The sequence below is a fragment of the Protopterus annectens genome, chromosome 12.part0 (genome assembly GCF_019279795.1).
Source record: "Protopterus annectens isolate FY-2018-M chromosome 12.part0, PAN1.0, whole genome shotgun sequence".
Taxonomy (NCBI): domain Eukaryota; kingdom Metazoa; phylum Chordata; order Ceratodontiformes; family Protopteridae; genus Protopterus; species Protopterus annectens.
In genome coordinates, this window is record NC_056746.1 from 912,356,429 (window position 1) to 912,379,741 (window position 23,313).

A 23,313-nucleotide genomic window follows, 5' to 3' on the forward strand; every position below is an offset into this window, starting at 1 on the left:
TTCCAGATACAGATATGCTGTATCCAGGACTGTTTGTAAGCTTCTGAGCCCCCCAAGCCTTTCTGTGTTGGAGGGAAGCCTTCTAGCTTAATCAGTGGGAGTGGTAAGCATTAGGTAACCTGTCTACCACATAAGGAGTGGTTCCGGCCCAGAATTTGTAGCTATTGGCCATTTGGGCAGTCTTTCATCTCTCTCAACTTTCTGATTTGAAGGCCTGCATTTGCACTTGTTTCTGTCCTGTAACTCCTGGGCCCATCTCATTTGCTCATTCAAACAAAAAAAAGTTATCTGCTTTTACTGTATTTGTTTCTTCCTACTTTAGTTTGCTTTTGCATCATCTTAAGTGTACTCAGCTGTATTTATTACTGCTTGGTGTAACTCATTCTAAGCCTTTTAGTTTAAGCACTTGGGCTTCAGACCAGTTGTTTTACATTAAGAAGGTTTGTGGTCTGCACTGTAGTGGCAGAACAGGTAGCTTACATCCTTCTAAGTTGGGAACTGCTGATTGAGGGCTCAGTGTCTGTTATTCTAAAAAAGTGTATTAATTCTGGTTTAAGCACTTGGGCTTCAGGCCAGTTATTTTGCATTAAGAGGGTTCGTGGTCTGCACTCTTGTGGGAGGAGAGGCTGGACTCTGCGCTTCTGAGCTGGGAACTTCTGGTTAAAGGCTTATAGTACCTGCATATCGGAACTGTTTTTTACTGAAATTGATACACATTGTTTGCTATAACAGACTAGATCCAGGCCTGCAGAATCTAGCTTTGTTTGTATGCTTGTTGTTTGCTTGTTAATTCCCTGAAACGCTAATTCCACCTAAAACGCGGCTTTTCAGCGCTTCTGTGGATCCCTAGTGATATCTGCATTGCTTACTGTACTTATTTCCTTGTTTCACTTGAAAGAAAGTTACTGTTTGTCGTTTCTGCATTTACGTTACCTGTAACACATTGCATTTAAGTTACCTGGCACTTGCTCACTAAAGCAATTATAGAAGTCAGCACTAAAAAATTAAAAGCACTACACCCTCACAAACTCCCCTTGAGTACCTTGTTCCCCATTGGCCCTTTTTTTCAATTATAAAGGAATTCCCAATACTATTCTAGCATGTCCAAAGGTCAGTTGCCAAACTCCTCTCCGGTCTAGCTGGTGAATCTGGGAATCCTGAGGCAATGTTACAACTGCCTCATGTACACAGACAAGCCTCTCCTCCTCCCAACAAATTCCAACACATGTGAGAGATGCCACCATATAGCCAAACTGGAGGCTAAGCTATCTCAACTCAGTACTGGCGTAACCAGTCAGGAGGAGAAGGAACCACACTCACTACAATTCCAGTTTCACACAGACCTACCACAACAGCAAACCAAACACACAAAAACATACTCTGAGGCTCTAAATAAAAATCTGCCTAAGCAGCAGAGACCTCCAAAGCAGACACCCAACCAACCGCTACCCCAAAACTAAACACGTGCAGCACATAGCTCACAAAGCCAGTGTGCCGAACAGTAACAGCCCTTAAGGCTGAACACACCTGATACACTTGTAATAGGTGACTATCGTCAGGCACACTGACGTCCCGCTCACCAGGCTGAACAAGGAGAAGGTCACGGTGAGCTGCCTGTTGGGCGCTAGGATCCACCACATAACACAAGCACTCAGGTCACTCCAAGGTAAGTACAAATATGACTCAGTCATTGTCCATGCTGGTGTGAATGACACAAGACGTACCTCCCTGGACTACAGAGAGAGACAGAGGAGCTCTCTGAGCATGTAGCCCAGGCCGGTATGACCCTGACCTTGAGTAGCATCTTACCCTCACCAGGAATGATGCCACAATATGAAGACAAGATGATCAATTTCAACAATTGGCTTAAGTATTGGTGTCATTCAAAGGAGATCCAATGCCTGTCAGCCTGGGATGACATGCTCGACAAACCACGATGCTTCGCTAGGGACGGCTTGCACCTGTCACCCCTGGGCTTTTGGATATTGGCAAAGGCTCTTGCTACCCCCATAGTGCTTTTAGGCAAGGCTCAAAAGACAAACCCACCTTCATAAATCACAAGAAATAAGAAACTTTTTTTTTTTTTTTTTTTTTAAAAAAGTGCTGCTACTCAATGCCAGAAGTCTAAACCTCAAGATGCATGCACTCGAAACTCTCCTGAACATGGACAGCATCGATATCTGTGCAGTAACAGTAACCTGGTTCAAGGCTCCCGAGAGCACCCCAGCACTACCAGGTTATACCTCATACCATGCTTTTCGGCCCCAAAACTTGGACCGAACCACAAAAGGAGGGGGGTATTAATATTCGTCAAAGATACCCACACCTCCAGGTTGGTGGCACAGCACGAAGCATCAGAGACTATCCATGCGCAACTAACAGAGGGTAAAACTGCCTTCCAGTTTATAGCCTGCTACAGACCACCCTCCCAAACCCAGGAACCCCACTCAGCCTTCCTGACTGAGAACACTGGAAAATATGAAGGTCTCTCCAAACACCACTATATTGGGCGACTTTGACTACCCAAACATAGACTGGGAGCATTACTCTAGCTCCAACACGCTAGCCCAAAGGTTCCTAGAATTTATAAACTCAAATGCTATGGAACAACTTGTTACCACTCCCACAAGAGGGGAAGACATACTGGACCTGACCATCACCAACATGGGGACTATGCTCCAGACCAGAAGTGTATCCCTCACTGGTAAGATCAGACCATAAACTAATCTCACTGGATATTCACATCCCGACCCCACCCCCTGCCCAGAAAACCACAGTGAAAAACTTCTCTAAAGCAAATTTCACACTCCTCAAAACCAAGGAGGAATCCTTCAAAGCCCCCGGGCCTGTGGAAAATATGGCCCAGACCGCAGAATCCTTTATAAAACGCATTCTATGAACACCTTCAGGAATGCATGGATCATGCAATCCCAAATAAAACCAAGACCCAATCCTCCAAAGGCAGACGTCTTGTCTGGTGGACCCAGCCATAAACAAACTATACAATAGAAGGAGGAAGCTACTACATGATAGAGCAAAATCCCAAAAAGGGAAGGCATCTCTGATCAGTATTAGCAAAAAAAACTACGGGCACTCAAAATCGTCTAAGGCCAGCTTCGAGAGAAAAATTGCACAGGACACTAAGGATAATCACAAGGCTTTCTTTAGTTATGTTATGAACCTGGGTGTGAATTCCCAGATATGCTCAGAATTAGTCCAAAATGACAAAAAATACACCAAACCCACAGACATTGCCAACATCCTAGCTGACAGGTTCAGCGCAAACATCCCCCCCCCCCACCAAAAGGGCAAATATCTATCCCAGAGTGCTGCCCCCCTGACATCTCAGATGCTCAGGTAAGAGCCGCCCTCTCCAAAGCAAAAAAGCACAACATCAATGGGACCAGACAGTGTCCCGGGCTGCGTCCTACATGAACTCCAAGAAGAGCTAAACCCAAACATAAAACTACTGTTCAATCTCAGCCTTACTACAGGATATGTACCCAAAGAGTGGCGTACAGCAACAGTGGTCCCTCTCCACAAAGGTGGTGCCTCAACGGATCCTGGAAACTATCGCCCCATAAGCCTGACTAGCTTGGTCTGCAAAGCTATGGAAAGGATCACCATGGACCTCATAAATAAAGATATTGGGGACCTACAGACACTGGATCCTACCCAGTTCGGCTTTAAGGGCAGATCCTGCCTCTTAAACCTGGTTGATTTATCTGAAACAGTCACCAAGGCCATTGACGAGGGGAAGGTGGTCCACACAGCCTACCTGGACCTCGCAAAAGCCTTCGATACAATACCCCACTCGGGCATTATAGATAAGCTCACCAGCTTAAATATAAACCCCTATGTCACTAGATGGGTTGCAAACTGGCTCACGGACAGAACCCACATGGTTAGAATTGCTGGAGCCATGTCAGACTCCAAACATGTTACAAGTGGCATCCCACAAGGCTCAGCCCTGGGACCTCTCTTGTTCGGTATATATTTCTCGGAGGTACAGGCCAACATGGAAGGAATGTGGCTGACCAAGTTCACAGATGACTGCAAACTGGGCGCCATAATAGACTCTCCAGCCGACACAAGCATCCTTCAAAAGGGCCTCATAGAAACAGACAACTGGTGCCAGAGCCATGGCCTCAAGCTAAACGCCAAAAAGTGTATAGTCATCCCCTTTGGTAAAAACAAAGTGCCCACAAATTACCACATAGGTGGTAATCCATTAAGTACAGAAGTAATTAGGGACCTGGGGACCCAAGTTGATAGCAATCTCTCATTTGACAACCACGTGGCCAAAGTGGTTAGAAAAACATTTTATATAGCCCACCTAATCATGAAGGGATTCACATCTAGATCAGTGGAGATCATCGTGCCTCTTTACTCATCCATCATCAGGCCCATAATTGAGTACAATGTCCCTTTTGGGATGTAAAGACCCCAAAAGTACCTCAGGATTAAAGGGCTCAAACAAATGCCATATGCTGCCCGGTTAAAGAAAATCCAGCTCTACTCAGTGGCATACCACCTGCTCAGAGGCGATCTGTGCCGGACGTATAAAGCCATGTCCAACCCGGAATTAATGGACATGCTGCACCTCAGAAAATCCAAATCCCATTGAGCTACGCGCTCGAGAGACTTGAGCCTCAGCACCGAAATAAACAGGACACGCTGGAGGGACAGATTCATAACCCAGAGGCTCCCTTCACTCTGGAATAAAATCCCAGTCCAGGTTAGGCAGATTCCCTCATTGACTCTCTTCTAGAGGAATCTTTGAGTGTATTGGAGATCGTCTGTTTACCCCGGGTATCACTTCTGTGTCACTGTTAGAGGCACAGTATACTAACCTCGGAAAAGGGCATAGCAAAATTTAAAATGGGTGGCGAAAGCCAAACACACACTGGCTAGGCTTATAAATGCCCTAGGGCAGATAGCCTAGTATGAACCTATGAGAGTGTGGTTACTACCCGTGTGGCCATGATTACCAGAATATGGCAAACTTTTGGTATTGAGATGGGCCTCTTAGGGGGTGAAGTAGGCACTAAATCGATATGCCAGGTTATTGGCAGTATCCTTGGGATCAGTATTTTGAATGCCATTCTGTTGCAGCTCACAGCAGATCTGAGCATTGCCATTTTAGATTCTTGACATAACTATAGAATGCCTTGTGGTTGTCTTTGGAATCTTTGGCAATTGTATTTTTGTAACTAGCTTTGGAGGGGATCTCAGTTTCTTACCGAGGCTGGTAAGAAGTTTTTTTTGCATCCTGGGGTTTTCCTCTTTTCTGCAACAGTTTCTTCCTTCTGTTGTATAGATTTATGGCAGGGGACCACCAGATTGACTTCCTTTTTTTGGAGGAGAGCATCTTGGTTATATTTGGGATGGCACAATTCATGCACAAGTGCATGTGCTTGTACAGTGCCTTATTGTAGGATTCAGCAGTTGAACTTTTGAGGTTTGTCACTTCTGACTCGAGTAGCATGAAGTTGTCTTTGGAGAAGTTTTTTTTCAGAGGTTTCCTTACTGGGGGGGGGGGGGGGGATGTGGATGTCAAGAGTGATAGCTTATGGTCAGACTTTACCAATGAGGGGGTGACCACTGGTGTGGAGCATGCATCTACCATGTTGGAGCCCCTGGTGGGACAATGGATTAGTTGATCCAGGGCGTTGGAATTTATGAATTCCAAGAACCGTTGAGGAAAGGTGTTGGTACCAGAGGAGTTTTCCCAGTTAATGGCAGGGTAGTTGAAATCACCCAGTATTATGGTGTTTGGTTGTATCTTAATATTTTCCAGTATGTTTAGAAAGGTGTAGTGAGAATCTTGGGGCATGGTGGGGGATCTGTAGCAAACTACAATTTGGAGTGCAGTCTTACCTAGTGTTAGTTGCACCTGGAGAATTTCAGATGCATTGCGTTGGGCAACTAGCCTGGAGGTGTGAATATCCTTGGTGAATATTGACATTCCACCTTTAGTGCTTCTGTCTTGGTTTGGTGGCCGAAGTGTGCTAAGGGTTTTAGCCTGGTATTGCAGGGGTGCTCTCTGGAGCCTTGAACCAGGTCTCAGTTACTGCACAGATATCTATGTTCTCCATTTTTAGGAGTGACTCGAGAGTGTGCATTTTGAGGTTTAGACTTCTAGCATTCAGTAGCATTACCTTCAGATTTTGCATGCTTGTATCCATTACGGTGGTGGTTTTGTACTTTGAACCTTGCCTAAAAAAGGCACTATAGGGGTGGCAAGAGCTTTAAGCCAGTAACCTGAATCCCAAGGGCGACAGGTGCAGACCATCTCTGGCCAAGCATCGTGGTTTGTCGATCATGTTGTCCCAGGCAGACATACTGGATCCCCTCTGAATGTCACCAGAAGCTTAGCCAATTGAAGTCAATCATTTTGTCCTTATATACTGTGGTATTCTAGGCGAAGGCAGGATGCTACTGGGCTAGGGTCATACCTGCCTGGGACACATGATCCAAGAGCTGAACAGCTCTTACAGTTTACAAATGATACAAGGCAGATGCATTAAAACTTCCCCATCACTTGATAGCAAGATAAATTCCAAGAGGCACATGACCATCAAGGCATATTCATATCTTCCATTAACCTGCCACAAAACTAGGCAGACAACCACAAGTTTCGTCCTATCAGGAGCAGCCAGCAACAGCTGCAAAGACTTGCTTCTGCTAGCAAGCTAATTCCCAAGATAACCATTTCAACCCTAGAGAGAGAACTATAGGGACTTCCAAGACGACTGCACACTAATCAGATGAGCCTCCCAGTGTGAAAAAAATAAAATGAGAAAGAAAGAGCCACTGATAGGTCAGGTCAGATCAGCCAAAAGGCACTGGTTGGATAGAATCCTGCAGCTGTTCAGCAAGCGTCAGCTTTGGTACAAGGAGAGCTTCCAGTAATTTATAGAAAAATAAATCAAATGCACTCAAAATGATTAAAAGAAACATGCATCAACTTTAAGGCTGGAAAACAGAAGCAGCTCTAACTAGCTATTCAGATGAACCAATCTGAGATTGAAATAAAAGAGACTGGCAGAGTACAAAACTTCAAGAGTGGAATGGACAGATTAGACTTATAAAGCACACAACTGAACTGGTATTCCACAGCAGGATTTGTTAACTGAAATGGCACATCAAGTTGGAGGTTTCAAACATAGCCTTGAGAAAGTAAGACCTGTATTAGCAAAGATCCAGTCACTTTTTTTAAACATTGTGAGCTCTTCCAAATTACAGCATCCCGGACAGCTGTTAAGCCACCCCGCCCCTTCAAAGGCCAGCAGCAAGTAGCAAGATAGCAGCATGTGTCAACAAATCGGAAGCATCTAGGACAGAGGCACGCAACAGAGTGGGAGAAGTGTGTTGCCCTGTGAGATGTGCAAGCTAGCGGCAGACACCAAATACCTACTAAAAAGCAGGCAACAGTAGCAGTGTCTTTCACGTAGCATGCCATATGATGGGAAGAGACCCAGATGACAAATGTGATGACATTTCATATCATCAATGATATGGTGCCCATTTACACAGTGGAAAAAGATGGTTTCAGCCAGATGCTAAAAACAAAGACCCCAGATACAAGCTACCAAACCGAAAATATTTTACTGAAGTAGCCCTACCCCATCTATACACTAGTACATATGAAAGAACCACTAAACTGCTGGAGAATGTGTTGCTTTAGTCTACATCAGACCTATGGTCCAGCCAAACCATTCAGCCGTATGCAAGTTTGACAGCCCATTTTCTGGCCAATAATTAGATTACTTTCCTGGTGACCATACCAACGAAATAATTGCCCAGGGGCTGAAAGATTTATTGGCCTCATGGAATCTCAGTGTAGACAGTCACATGTGTATGACTATGGACAGCAGCACTAACATGATCAAAGCTCAGAGTGAACAAGTGGACACCTGCAGTGCTTCAGACAAACTGCACAACGCCATAGGCAACTATAAATTTCAATGAATCCTTTAATTCGAAACAAATTAAAATGGCATGTCTGAAAGACACTGATTTGACAAGACTGTCTAATCAACATTTTAGCAATAGGAGCTCAGCCTGAGCTGAAGAGACATCAGCAAGTTTCAAGAAGAAAGTGCCCTCTTCCCCTCAGAGGCAGAAAAATTGAAAATGAGTTGGCAGCCTACTTGCGGTCACCCGACATATCCACTTCAGTGTTGGAAGCACCATGAAATTCAGTAATTTAGCCAAGAAATATCTCCTCATCCCAGCTACAAGTGCCCCATCAGCGAGGGTCTTTAATGCCGGGTGGCACTGTAACATGCCACAGATCATGCCTCAAGCCAAAGACAGTTGACAGGCTTGTGTTCCTTGCAAAAAAACTGTAAAGATCTTTGGATTTACACTTCATTAATCCTGAGAGAAAAAAATAGTCCTTTGCTTGCAACAACACAATAGCTGTGCTCAGAGGATCTGCAAAAGTTCAAAACACTTACTGACTTATGACTATATGCAAATGAAAAGATCTTCACCACCAAATACCACTGAGTCACCCTAAGAAAATGTGAAATGCGATTCATCTGGCCTGAATGACACAGACACACAAGCAGCACTAGGACTAGTGTGAGGGGCATACCTCAAGCCAGATGCAGTAGACCGGTTTGTGTGCCCTAGAAAAAAAAAAAAAAAAAGTCATTAAAAGCATCTTGTGTTTTATTTTTTAGTTTGCACTTCGCAAAGTACAAATGTTCCATACAATAAACACAGACATTACTTTACTGCATCTGTGAGTCACAGAAAGTATGCCTATGTTTGTGCATGTTCACCCAACAGCTGTTTGCAGTATATGGTCTTCAGAGAGACTGTGGATATAAATGCTGCGTTTGCACTATGTGAACTACTAACAGCAGTGAGCATCACTCAGGGAACTTCCCAGTTCTAACAGCACTAAGAAATGTAAACTTGAAGTATTCAAATAAGTTTAGTTTTTTTTATTTCTAAACTTGTTAGTTTAAAAATCTGAATCATAAATTCAATGTAGGTTAAAACTCAGATTTTTAGATCATAACTGCCCTGTTCCCCAATAAAAGTCTAGAAGATTTAGGATCTTTGCTTGGAAGTGTTTACATAGGTATAGACCCCCACAAGAATTTTTCCTCAGGTAGACAGCAAATGTTGGAGGTGTGTTGGGGAAGAAAGGGGTACCTGGGAACATTTTCTGGGAGTGTAATGAACTGGTGGACATTCCATGCAGACTGCCTGGAGATGGGTGAGGAAACTGGTGCAACTAAGTAAATAATTTTTGAGCTACAATACATAATTAGAATTGCCTAGACTTAGTAATGCCTTGCTGAGTATGATGGCTGCCAAAAAACAATTAGAAAATGGAAAACCTCAACTAACATTACAAGAAACAGTGGTAGTAACAGAGAATCCAACTGGAATCTAGATCTTTAGGTGTGGGATCAATACAGGTAGGGGAGGAACGAATTTTAAAAGAAAGCAAAAATTGAATAAGCTATGTAATGGCCGACACTGACTGGATATATTGTAAGCGATGTACAATATTTGCAGTTGGAGCTGTGTCGGCATAGATAATATACAATGTTTGCAACTGAGATTGTGTTGGTATGGTTTATTTTAGTTTATATACAAACATAAGATTGCCTATGTCACACTAACTTAAGATGTTTCTTGTTAACACCCTGCATATATTCCTTCACATTCCTGTCCAGATTCAGAATATTGGATCGCTTCAGGGAAAGAATCCCTTTTATCAGAAACCACCTTAAAAGAATAAATAGCCTGAATTACACCACAATCCAGTCCCATGTCTATGGAAACATGAGCAGGAACATGTACATTTTGTTTGACAAGAAAATTGGGACCAACAAGGTTAATAGCAGCAGCCCCCCCACCCCCCAGGATGGGCACAACATTCTGACTTAACAGGGAAGGCTTTCCTGCCCCATTTCCCAAGGCCAACAAGATGCCCCCCCCCCCAAGCGGGCAAAGTAAAGCCATACAGCCACGGTTGCTAACCCCCCAATCTATAGTTGTTGTAGGGGACACTACAGGGATCAGAGTAAAAGATTTGGCAACAGCAACATCACCCACCTGCGGCTGAGGCAAACTGCTAGACTGCTGCAGTGGCAATAATTTACTACTTCTGCCCACGACAGAAGACTGTAGAGTTTTGACATTAATTGGACTTTCATGGAAATTAATTGGTACACTTGAATGTATAAGTCTAAACAGCTACTATGGTACAAATGAGCAAATGAAGTTAAAAAAAAAATAAAAAAAGTATTTAAAAAAAGGGGGAGGAAGTCCAAACACTTGGCTGGAGGGTGGTGTTGATGGTCTAGGCCCATACCTAGGACAACAGTCCACCTTTCCTGCATACTCAAAGCTAAAGACTTAAAATTGGTTACCAAGGTCATGCTTTTAACCATTATAAATCTGTTGAGTTGCAGAGGGGTAACTGACTGCAGAGATTTTTTTTTGGTAGTCAGTGGGGCAGATCAAGCATCCACTGCTCCCTTGTAATACCATCCAAGTTTTACATCAGTATGATGCTGGAAAGGCATATACCAATCAGCATTATAATGGCATTACAAGTTCCTTATAAGTCAAGAAGGGCACAGAAAAAGCATGACAGAAAACAGGGAGAGTTAACTATTACATTCCAGGAATGTCATCTTTCCCAAACGCTTCAGGAAGTTACTATCAAAGAGAAATGGGTACAATGCTGACACTAAGGACGCAACTATTAAGCATCACTAAAGTACCGCAAATATTCACACGCACATTATGGTCTTTGTGGGGTGGGTCATCCACAGATAAAAATTAAACAAAACCTAAAAATAAAAGAAAGGGTATAGGTAGGAAAAAAAAGATTATATCTGATAACGGAAAGTTCTGGATCATGCTGACAAATGTGGCAAGGTAGTGGCCAAGAGAAGATAGAATGGACCGAAATTGTGAGGAAGGGACTAAATTTGTAGGAAGAAACATCCAGCACTAAATTAGAGAAGTTTGCAAGTTTCTACTGCATTCCAAACAAAGCAGTTCATCGGTCACTAAACAGATCAATTTTACATTGGCTAACTTTTTTTTTTTTTGAGATGAAAAATAAGACAGACAAAAATCAACTCTCACAATTGCCACACCCAGAAAAACATGGGATAGCATACTTAAGAGGAAAGCAATGTAGAAAACTCAACACCGATACAGAGATTATAAATATGCCTTTAAGTTGGAAAAAAAAAAAAAAAAAGAAGGGGGGGATGAACCTGATGCATAAATCAGGACTACTCCATTATGTTGGTAGAAGCAAAACAAACCTAGACATTGATATGTACATTTCCCAACTGCAAAACCGCACATATTTACTGACATGTGGAAAGCATCCAGTGTACAATTCACAATGAAAGCACAATTCTAGAACTGGAAAATGATTTTAGACAAATAAACCTTCAGTATTCTTTACAAAAAGTACTTTTTGCCATCCCATTCAGAAGTTCTCTGAAAAACTTTCCATGACGACAGTAAAAATTCCTCTGCCTGTATAGGTTGACATTTGTCTCATCTACCCAAGTGACCCCTGAGCTTGTTTTCTGCAACAGTTAATATGCAGACCCAGTCCTCAAACATAAAATAAAAGGTTCCTGAAGGCAAATGCCATTGCTCAAGTCCTCACAATGCAAATACTAAACTAGAAGAACCAGCTCCCAACTACTGCAGTCCAGCCTACTGCCAGTGGAGTAGGCGCACACACACACACACACACACACACACACACACACACACACACACACCTGTAAAACTACCTTGACTTCACACAAACACCCAAGAGCTTACAGATCTGTCCACCAAGCCAAGCAATTCAAAATTCAAGACAAAAAGGGACTCGCCATTAATTACTGGGAAGCTTAAAATTCCATCAAGTTCTATCAAGGAAAAAAGCTCTGGTTACTTCCTTCCTCCAACACCAAATGATTGTGAATGAGTTAACAGTCAACCAACCTTCCTTAATGATAGTATAACCTCTGTAGCAAAATAAGTTTCTCTGTTGTTCATCCTCTAGAGGTCGTACTGTTATTCATCCTCCCAAGTATTTTATCATAAAAATTATAAAATGTAAATGGCATCATAAATCTGCATTGAAACTGGTGAACAGCCCAACATTTTTGGAGGGGGGGGGGGGGGGGTAAAAAACACAAACTTCTGCTATTGCTGCAAAACAGGCCTTATTGAACAAAGAACACAACAACAAGTACACCTGTGTACGTTATGTTATCCTAAAGAATATACCTGTCATCATTGTAACTAGTTGTTGATAGGAATCACAAAAGGACCCATGACAAGGGTAATTAAAACTATATGAAAATTTACAAAAGTAAGACAGCATCTCTCACACATCTTTAAAACAGTCTTGTTCACTTCAATCATGCATTTATATCCAAATACATATTACAGCCACCTCCACTTTCTTATATAACCATGCCAAACACTAATTTCTTGCACATGAAGATGCTGTACCACTCTCCACTATTTTCAAAAAATGACAACCAGATTTCTCTCAGTAAATAACTTTTAATATATGCAAAGCACAATATAGCAGTCATGAGCTGAACAATTCTGCGTCACCCAGTATCAACAACCCACTTATAATGCAACTTTATTCTAGATGTGATTACAACCACAAAATCTTTTCCATAATTTCTGCCCCACTGAAGAAGGCTACACTTCCAAAGAAGTTGGGTGTTATCAGAAACTTCCCTAATAGCCTGAAACGAACAGAAATGAATATTGTTTAGAATTTTTTTTTTTGGGTTTGAGAGCAAGGATTTTCAACCAGTGTTCTAGGGTAATCACTTTTACAACAAAACACTTGTATGTAAACTTACTTGAACCAGGAAAGATGACAAAGCAGAAACCAAGGTGTATGCCTATACATATTCAGATAAGAGGAAGTCAGGATACAATTATGCACAAAAAACACATGGCTGGGAAAGGAAGAGGATATTTTAATTCTAGTAAGAGAAACGAAGGGAAAAAGTTAAGGCATGTAACAAAACATTATGTTTCAGTTAGCCTACTTTAGAATTCAGCCACACATCTTTAATACAGAATTATTTGAATAATAAAAAAAAAATCCACACAAAAATGTTCTCCAAGTTTACTCCTAAAAGCCTTTTGATCATAGAACAAAAACTGTGCAGGATGCATTGGATTATTTACATTAAAAAACAAACAGTTCTGGCAACATAGTGTTGCTTTTACAGCTTGATTGTAAAAACAGGACAACACAAGGGAAAGATAGATAAAAGGAAGAGATAATATATAGAGTTAATGCACAGAATATAAATAAAGCAACCTTGGAAGAGAAAGACAGTTCTATTACTCAAGAATTAACGAAGTACTGGGCACAGTAAAATCTAAACATTTCTGGTTCAGATTAAATAATGTAAAAAATTCACACGGAAAGTCTGGAAGTGGCTCCTGGACAGTATACATGAAGCACAATTATGCAACAAATGCAACATTTTTCCATAAAAAAAATATTACGCAAGAATATGGAATGCATCTTGGGTGGGGACAAGCTTTCAAGAATTAGAAAAAAAAGAGTGAACGTTAATTCTACCCTAGAAGACAACTGTATTTCTTACTTTTATTACAAAAAGTTAGAATGGCACTATGAAGATCTGTTAATGGTGTACTGTACCCATTTTTCCTCTTGCCACCACTAAGGCTCTAGGCTAAAGAGAAAAAACATGTTCGAGATCCAGTTGTCCAATCTCATTACTGTGAATTCCAAAATTTTTGGCATACATACTACAAAAGAATATGCAGGCTCAAAAGAGGTTGTTACCTGCTGAAACACAAGGTGTTACAATAGATTAGGATAGTAAGGAGCACTGTGGTTAAATATATGAACTTTGGTTAGAAGTTTAAGTGAGACCATTACGGAAACTGAATATCATAAGGTATATGATCCCATACTTCATGGTTCATTACTGCAGATAACTGTTCGCTTGCTAAGCACTGGTATCAGGGATAGTGGATGCTTACTGTTCAGCAGCAGTGACATATGTATTTTAAATGTTTCCATAAGGTACGGATTTTAGCAAAGCTAGAAACAGCTATGACAGTTAAAAAAGTGGACTTGAGTGTTGTCGAGCAAGGATAAGAAAGTTTGGAAAAATTCAAGTTAACAGGCACCCAAAAGAGGTAGATTTGTCAAACATTTCTCATGAAAGTGTTCTTTTTTTTTGGACCATCACACAATAAATAGCTATCAAAGCTAAATGTTGCAAGACTTAGTTGTAGGAGGAAAGAAAAACTAGCCAGGATTTTTCTTAGAAAATGTCAGCTAAGACAAAAAGCTCGTTAGAACAGCTTGTCTACAGACTTTTTTTTTGTATTATGGGATTAAGTAGGGGAAGTTTATTCTTATACTCCACTGCATTGGATGAACGTGTACAAAAGTACTACAAGTCATGAGTGTGCTTCGAACTCTTACAGTAACCAGCTTACTTGGTTGTTGAAATAAAATGAAACTTCTACACTTTTTGATAGCCTTTAACTACAAGAGGACCATTCCCCACTTCTTCCACCATTTCAACCATCCCAATAATACAAATTTCAAATACTTTAATTTTTTTTTTTATTAAAAAAACTACTACTTTATATATGGGGGGGGGGGGGCAGCACCACTAATAAAACAAACCAATCATAGACCAGACTAAACTCCTGCCCTGTCTCCTCAGACAAGCTTTAAACATGAAAGCAGCAGACAGACCCATTACTCAACTAGATCAATGAAAGTCACCCCCATCTCTCTCAAATTTCTCCAATCATTTAACTTAGACTTCTAGCAGAAAGTATACTAGAGACAAGTTTCACACATTAGCTACTTAAATACTGTCAAGTGATACAAAACATTACACTGCTTAATGAACTGCAGTAGTATTCACTCCAATACGGCCCTGTATTTTCATTGCACCATTCCCCTGCAGCTCCTGCCCTGAAAAGTCACTGAACTTTTATCACCATGCCTTCTATCCCATGTTTCCAATACCCTCGCTCAAAGCTGTATTACAAAACTGTTATTGTTCCAAACAGTTCTCATACACCAAACAGGAGAGCTTTCTACAAGTGTTATGGCAACAAGTCCAGAAAAACAAACAGTAACACACAAACATACATATTATACTATGACCCCCCCAAAACGTGCACGCTGATTGGCCAGCGTGCCCATTGTAAATAGTTATACTAATGGAAAAAGGTCCGGTCGCCCGGACTTTTTTCCATTAGTATAACTCGTTTTTTTAAAACACTGTCTCGCTATGTTAAATGGGTTTAACATAGCGAGACAGCTTTAAAATAAGCAACGGAGATCTCCGTTGCTTATTTTAAAGCTGTCTCGCCATGTTAAACCCATTTAACATAGCGAGACAGTGTTAAAAACGGAGAAAGCAAGATCTCCGTTGCTTTTTTAAGTCTCGCTATGTTAAATGAGTTTAACATAGCGAGACAGTTAAACTGTCTCGCTATGTTAAACTCATTTAACATAGCGAGACAAAAAGCAACGGAGATCTTGCTTTCTCCGTTGCTTTGCACAGCTCTGATGTACTGCGCAGGCGCGCAGTACATCAGAACCGCCGGATGCCAGACATCTGCGGAAGGGCAGTAAACAGGCATTATACTATGCCATTATTTAAGAAAAGTAATAGTTTCTTTTCTTAAATAATGTCATGGTATAATAGCAATAACCCACTTCTGGGTGTGGGTAATGCTAAATTTACCCACGGTTGGCTTTGTTTGGTCCCTCGGGCTTCGCCCTCGGGACCAAACCACGCCAACGTGGGTAAATTTAGCATTACCCACACCCAGGCGTGGGTTATTGCTATATTAATGCCTAGATAGTACTCTCAAACAAGGAAAAAACACTCATAACATACTCAATGGTTGCATTTTTCACATTCTGAACTTAAACACTTGATACATGATCCCCACTCTAAACCAAACTATACTGGTCTTCCAAAAAAAGTTGCAGGTCTTGTAGTCAGCATCAGCAGCCTCTTCTTATGTGAAATAGAAGAGTGGGAGAGAGCTTCCTTCCACATACAACCTTTGAGTTATTTCTGTATATACATACCAGATATTGCACACAAATGGAAGAGTAGCCAATTAAGAAAGTCTACGATTGTTTAGTTTACAGAACTCCTCATCCAGTAAGGGAAAACAAAGTTTCAAAAGCATAAAGATGAACTTGCCTCAAAAAAAAAAAACACATTATGAAAATCAATGCAAAACACAAATACAAGCAAACGATATGCCTAGAAATAAAAGGGTGCTTTACCAGTACAAGAAAATGGATTAAAGTTCCTTAAATGCAGCAAGTAAAATCTTCAAGAATCTGAAAAAACAACAATCTGAATACACAGGACTACAAAGTCTTCCTTTCCCAGTCTAAACACGTCTATCCATGTGCATTCTCCAAAGTAAATCTTTCATGCCTTCTAGTTTCAGTGTTGGGAAATAAGTAACTCAGAACTGCACAACACACAAATGGACTATATATAAAACAACTAACAGAGGTTGGAGGAGGATATAAAAATTAACATGTTAAATTCTCCAAACAACTGCATTTGCTGATAAAGCTTCAATGAGAAAAGTAACTACAAATAATCACGTATATGCTGTGTTTTGTCAATCACTATATATACCACCATGTACATGTATCTAATGTCTTAATGACCTCAAGTTAATTCTAACATTCATTTTGCATGTAGTAGATGCACATTACAATTTTTCATTCATTTTACATACAATGTCACATACCTACCATTTATCTCATGCTGCGATTACCTTAAAATAGCATAGGCTAGATTCAGACTTGCTGAATCTATCACTTGAGCTACCTTACACAATAAGAGGTCCCCCTGCAGTCTTGCAGGTGTGTAGCTTGGGACCCACCTGGATTGGAGATTGCTGGAATTATGGCTCTGTAAGGGGCTTTTCTATTGGTAGACTGTGTTAGAGCTGTTTAAATTTGCTTGTATTTAAGCACCGCATTTGCTCTCAGTTTGGCGTTCTCGGCCAGTAGTCTGAAGTGCATTTAAAAGAATCCAAGGCATCCACTGAAATCTTCAAAATGTTAAGTAGAATTCAAGCCTTTTTCTTGCACTTTACTGTTTTTCACTGTATTACTTCATTTTATACCGTTTTTGCTGCTATGACTATTTTATTCTGGACTTTCCTTTGATTCATCTGCCTTAAGACTGTTCGATATCACTTGCATTAAAACCAGCTATCTTACACCAAGAAGGCCCCTGCAACCTTGTGGCAGAAGTGTGTAACTCAGGACCTATCAGAGTCGCAGACTGCTAGAATAAAGGGTCTGCCAGGGCCTTTTCTATTGGTAGACCATTACAGAAGTTTACTTGGATTTAAAGCACCACGTTTGTGGGTAGCTGCACATGCACAACAGGGTTTAGCACTGCCATGTAGACAATTTTTCCCTAGATATCTGCTAGGAAACCCTCCCAAGCTTCCCTGCTTCTAGTCTAGCAATGCAATTGGGCACTGCTGCCCAGACAGCAAATCAGCTGTGCATTTTGAGGCAATCACGCAGGCTTTTACTCCAAAACCTCCCCACTGATTAGCCGATTTTTCTAGTCCTACAGCAGAACCTGGTCCATCTAGCTCACTCCCCACTATTTTACAAAATACACCCATCATAATGGATGGACGGTTTCCCACCATTTCTCCAGCCAGCCTGACTGACATGGGCAGCCTGAGGCAATGTAGCAATTGCCTCATGTATACAGACAAGCTATTACTACTAAAACATAAAAAAGGAGATGTAGCGTCAAGGCTGTTGAGACAAACACGTTATGTTAAAAGCCAAATTCTTTAATACAAACATATAAAAATCAAGTAGCATAAAACAAGGTTCAGGGTGGAGAAGCACTTTCGGTAAAAACCTTCTTCAGATCCTCACCCATTACTTAAAAAGAAGCAGTCAATCAGCAAAAACAGGAACAAGCTGAACTAACGAGCTTATATAAACCAACCATTTAGCATATTAAAATAACCAAATAGGGGGCTATCAAAAACAATTTCTTCCAATCAGAGGCACGTCAGTCTCAAAGCCGTTCATAAAAGCAGTTTCTAGTCACAGAAAAAGGACCAATCAACAAAAATCCAGGAACAAGCTAGACCAATAAGCTTATCATATAAAACAACCATTTAGCATAACAATAGGGGAGGGGGCTATCAGAAGCTATTTCTTCCAGAGGCATGCTAGTCTCAAAGCCATTCATAATAGTTTCTAGTCACAGAAAAAGGACCAATGTGCAGGAATCCAGAAATAAGCTAGACCAATGAGCTAATCATACTGAATAAACTATTTAGCATGTGAAAAAAAGACAGTCAAACTTTCTTCCAATCAGAAATGTTCCAGTCTCAAAAGCCTTCATAGTAGTATTTTCAGAACACAGAAATAAAAAAGACAATCATCTTGTATCAGGAAGCTTATTCACCATTAGAGGGTCAAGTCATAATTATTCATGATCATAAGAGAAAAAGCTATTTAATTCTAATCAAAAAGCTAGTCTGTTAATGGAAAATAAACCATGATTCTATATAGTCATAAGAGGAAAGCAGCCAAATACAAGCATAAGCAGGTAGAGGGTGGATCACTGAACCACTCTCTGTGGAGGACAAACTGAAGCAACTGCTACCTAAAGCTAGAACTATATTACATGATGTACCTCAGTTTCTCAACCACCTTTACGAGGAGATGGGCACTAGAATTAACTATGAAGGCCTATTACTTGTGACCATGGACATCCAGCGCCTCTTCACTGTAATACCAAATTATTTTTGGCATTGAATGCATTAGAAAATTTGGCCAAATGATGTTGACATCTCCCTTATCTGTAGCCTATTGGAGTTGATGCTTGAGGAATTTCTTCATCTATGGACATGTGTATTATTGGCAAAAATGGGGCGTTGCCATGGGTACCCCATGTGCTAACAGCTACTCCAAATTAGTGTTAGCACAATGGGAAAATGAATGGGCGATAGACCCAAACAACATATGGCACACACAACAGACTTCCTTGAGTTTGAACCGAAAGTGTCAGCTAGAACTACAAACTTTCTGGATGTAAGATTGGACACCACAAAAGGAAGACACCAGCATTTTTAGAAAACCGACATGGCATAACCATATGTTACACACCAGATCAGTATGCACCCAAGGCACATCTTCCACAACCTTGTCAAGAACCAGGTTACACAAGTGTCCAAACTGTGCACACGCACTAGTGATCATTTAGATGAACAGAAGAAATTAATCTCTGCTTTCACACACACACAAAAAAAAAGATGTTACAAAAGGAATAAAATACATATGGAATGTGATGAAGCAATGGAAATAATGGAGAGCAGAGGATGTCCCTACTACTGGGCGGCCACGGTGGTGCAGTGGATAGCGTTGCTGCCTCACAGCAAGAGGTTATCCGGTTCGATTCTCGGCTGGGTTGCCTTCTGTGTGGAGTCTGCATGTCCTCCCTGTGGTCGCGTGGGTTTCCTCCGGGTGCTCCGGTTTCCTCCCACATCCCAAAGACATGCTGTAGCTGGATTGGACACACTAAATTGGCCCTAGGTATGTGTGCGCCTTCTGTGGAAGGTTGGGCACCGGGTTGGCAACTCGACACTGTAAAACTCCACTGCCAATCATGAGCGGACAGGTGATCCGCTGTGGCGACCCCCTAACCAGGAAAAATCCGAAAGAAGAATAGGACGTCCCTACTACTCACAAGATTGTAATAGCTCAGTGACTGCAGCTAGACAATAAACTAAGCGACTGAGCTGTACTCTAACCTATAGCTCTGATAATGCCTGTGTAAGTGGGATAATCTAGATGTATTGGCCAATTCTGACTTCCGATCCAAAAGTCGGAAATATAGTGGGCTAGTGGGGGATTCCCCCCAGTTTCTCCTATAAGAACAGAAAAAAAAATTAAAGCGCCTGCTATATCAAAATGATGGCTTTGATAGACAAAATCCAGGTGATTCATCTGATGCACGGAAAGGAACATGGAGATGTGTTTTTTGTAATGCTTGTCCATATATTAGCAACAAAAATGTTTTGTACATCCAGTCCCAGGACTCAAATAACTTTTTTTATGAAAGGGCTACTTGTAGGAGTGCCAATATTATTTATACAGCCATTTGCATGTCCTGTCCAGCCTGCTATGTAGGCAAAACCAATAGACCTTTTAAAGAACGGATACTACACCATCTGATATTCACAATAGCGTCGAGACTAATGCTTTATATGAGGGTATTAAAAACAACAACACACATCAATTTCAATTTACGGCCATAAGCATGTTACGAGAATTTGAGAAAGGGTGATGTACGCAATAACACTGAGCTACAAGAACCTAATGGATTATGGAACTTCAAGCCAATCGTCCACCTGGTCTTAATGGTGTTATCCCTCTCAAGCCCCTTTTAAAAGCAGGAGGCTTTGCCAAGAAATTCAACTGATCTGATGTAACAGGCTAACTGCTTTTTGGACTTTAGTAAATACGAGCCTTGCACTCCGTTTTGCTTTCCCTTTGCTTTCCCTTAGAGTTGTGCTATCACTTAGAAGTGCTTGTATCTTGGCTTCCCATTGATTCCAGCTTGTGCTTGTATTTGGTTGCTTGCCTCTTATGACTATACAGAGTCATGGTTTATTTTTCCATTGGCAGACTAACTTTTTGACTAGAATTCATTGGTTCTCTCTCTCATGATAATGAATAGTTATGACTTGACCCCTACTGGTGAATAAGCTTCCTGATACAAGATGATTTTTTTTCTGTGCGTTCTGAAAATGCTATGAAGAGTTTTGAGACTGGCAAGATCATTTCAATCTGCTAAATAGTTGATTCAGTATGATTAGCTCACTGGTCCAGCTGATTTCTGGAGTCCTGCCAATTGGTCCTGCTTTTTCTGCGACTAGAAACTGCTATTATGAACAGCTTTGAAACTAGCATGCCTCTGACTGGAAGAAATTGTTTATGATAGCCCCATTGGTTATTTTGACATGCTAAATGATTGGTTTATATGCCCATTGGTTTAGCTTGTTCCTGGTTTTTGCTAATTGGCTGTTACCTTTTTAAGTAAACCACTGCCTAACGGGTGAGGATCTGAACAACGTTTTTTTTTTTATAGTGCTTATCCACCCTGAACCTTGTTTTATGCTACATGGATTTATCTGTTTGCATTAAAGAATTTGGCTTTTAACGTGACGCGTTCATCTCACAACAGCCTTGGTGGTACATCTCATCTTTTTTTTCCTGCATTTCTCTACTTGTTGAGACCACCTTTGGTAACGTAGTGTTTTTGTTTTTTATGTAAAATACACAAGATATGTGAAAGATGCCTCTATACATGAATCTGGAATCAAAGCCCTCTCATGTAACAAACCAGATATCAAAAATTATGCACAACCACAAAAGTAGTAAAACAAAACAGATCAAAGATTGTCAGCACACACACTCACACAAACCCACATATGTGGAGGTCCTCATTAACAGTTTACCAAATGCAGAGAGACTTCGCAAACACAAACATTCTGCACAACAATCCCAACATAATCCACTACACATAAAAACACACGTATCAGTGTCTCGCTCAATAAGCCCCAAGGCAAAAAACACCTCAAAACCAAATGTTTTGGTCAAAGGAGACTCCATAGTGAGACACAGGATGCCCCCCTCAATAGCCTGGACAAGAAGGTCATAGTCTGCTACCCGTCAGGTGCCAGGATCTGCCAAATCATACATGCACTCAAGTCTCTCAACAAGTAATGTTATGACAGTCATAGTACATGTTGGAGTGAATGACTTGAGATCTACCTCACTGGACTATACGGAGACACATGAATGAGCTTTCAGACTGTGTCCCAGGCAGGTATGCCCCTAGCCCTAAGCATCATTCTACTTTCACCCAAGATGATGCCCCAATACAAAAACAAACAAAAAGAGACTGACTTCCAACAAATGACAGCTTCTGTTGTGAATCCAGAGAGATCCAGTACTTGTCAGCCTGGGATGATATGGTCAACAGACCACATTGTTTTGCTAGACATGGTCCTTACCGGTTCACCTCTTAGCTTTCACTTACTGGCAAAGGTACATGCTTCCCCCATAGTGCCGTTTTAGGCAAAGTCATAAGAACAAAATTTCCTGACATAAAAATATTCTGAAAAACAACATTATGCTGCTTAACACTAGGAGTCTAAATCAGAAACTGCACTCACTGGAAGCACTCCTTACTCTGAAAATGCTGACGTCTGTGCAGTCACAGAGACGTGGTTCACGGCCAAAGAGTAACCTGGCTACGCAAAGCTACAATGCCAGCCACACGTTCAGACTGCAAAATGAACGTGAAAGAACCAAATGAGGTGGTGTATCCATAGTCATTAAAAACAAATACACCTCAAGAGTGAGTAAGCAGTACGACTCCATAGAGTTACTCCAAGTACAACTAACTGTAGGAAAGACCCCCCCACACATGATTGTTAGCTATAGGTCCCCACCATGAACCACAAAAACTATACTGCCTACCTGGACCTACTAGATTCACTCACAATACAGCCAAACACCCTTAGTCATGGGACACTGACTATCCTATCAACTGGGAAACATGAGCACAAACAAGCTCACCCTAAGGTTCCTGAACTTTAACACAAATGCTCTGGAACAGAGTCTGCACTGCCACAGGGCGCTCTAATGTCCTTGACCTAGTCTGCACCCCCACACAAGGGGCTCTAATGTCCTTGACCTAGTACTCACCAACATGGGGGATTGCTGCACCCTCCCTGGTAAAGTCCAATCATAAATCAGTCTTGTTCAAAGTAATGATTGTAACGGACCTTCACCACCCACCCAGGAGCAAAACATTTGAAAATTTCTCCAAAACCAGCTATAGCCTCCTAAGCTATGACAAAGTTCCAAACCCCCTGCCACCACTAACAGCAATGACTCCTATACAGAGGTATACACAAACATCCTGTACAAACTACCACCCCAATGTAGACTCCTTCATACCAGAAAATTCCTCAGGAAAAACAACAAGAACTCTAGTGGACATACATTATATAACAAGAAAAAACTGCTGTCAAAGAACAAAAAGGAACGGTCTCAGCAGAGGAGGAACACAATCTACAACTTGAACAAGAACATTAGACAGACATACTGTAAAGTTCTCTAAAACTAATTGAAAAAATTAAACATCCCTAGCTAAGGAGAATCACAAAACATTTTTAGCT